The sequence below is a fragment of the Penaeus monodon genome, chromosome 30 (assembly GCF_015228065.2).
Source record: "Penaeus monodon isolate SGIC_2016 chromosome 30, NSTDA_Pmon_1, whole genome shotgun sequence".
NCBI classification, from domain to species: domain Eukaryota; kingdom Metazoa; phylum Arthropoda; class Malacostraca; order Decapoda; family Penaeidae; genus Penaeus; species Penaeus monodon.
Genome location: NC_051415.1, coordinates 28,923,954 through 28,924,494, shown reverse-complemented (window position 1 = coordinate 28,924,494; position 541 = coordinate 28,923,954).

Genomic DNA, 541 nt, shown 5'->3' with positions numbered 1-541 from the left:
TCCCTAGGATATCTCTTGCCTTTATTTTTGTCTTTGTTGTTGCCGTCCGAGTCTATCTATTGTGTTTGTTGCTGTCTTCCAAAGCTGTTTATTGTTTTTATATGTTTTTATTGTTGTCTTCCAGGAGCTGCTTATTGTCATGATATTTGTCTTTATTTTCCTCTTGTCTTTAATGAGTTAACGGAACTGGAAACCATCGTCGTAAAGCGGATTTTCCGAGATCGATTGTCTTCTTCAAACATGTCAATCTTCCTGGTAATTTGAGATGGCCGGCGAAGGGACATTGCTTCATGCTAATAGAAGTGACGCTGAAGTGACATTAAGATATTCCAAAAAGAGTTCCCCATGAGATCCGTTCAGTGCTTACAAAACCGTTTTTTCTTTTGCTTATTACTGTATGATTTTAAGTTTTCTTTCTTTCTTTTTCTCTCGACACGGCTATTCGTTTTCGTTATCAGTGGGTAAATATATATTTTCTCTTATCATTATCGTTACTTGTACTCACAACACAAAATTCTACAAAATTCCCATCCTCTCTCGT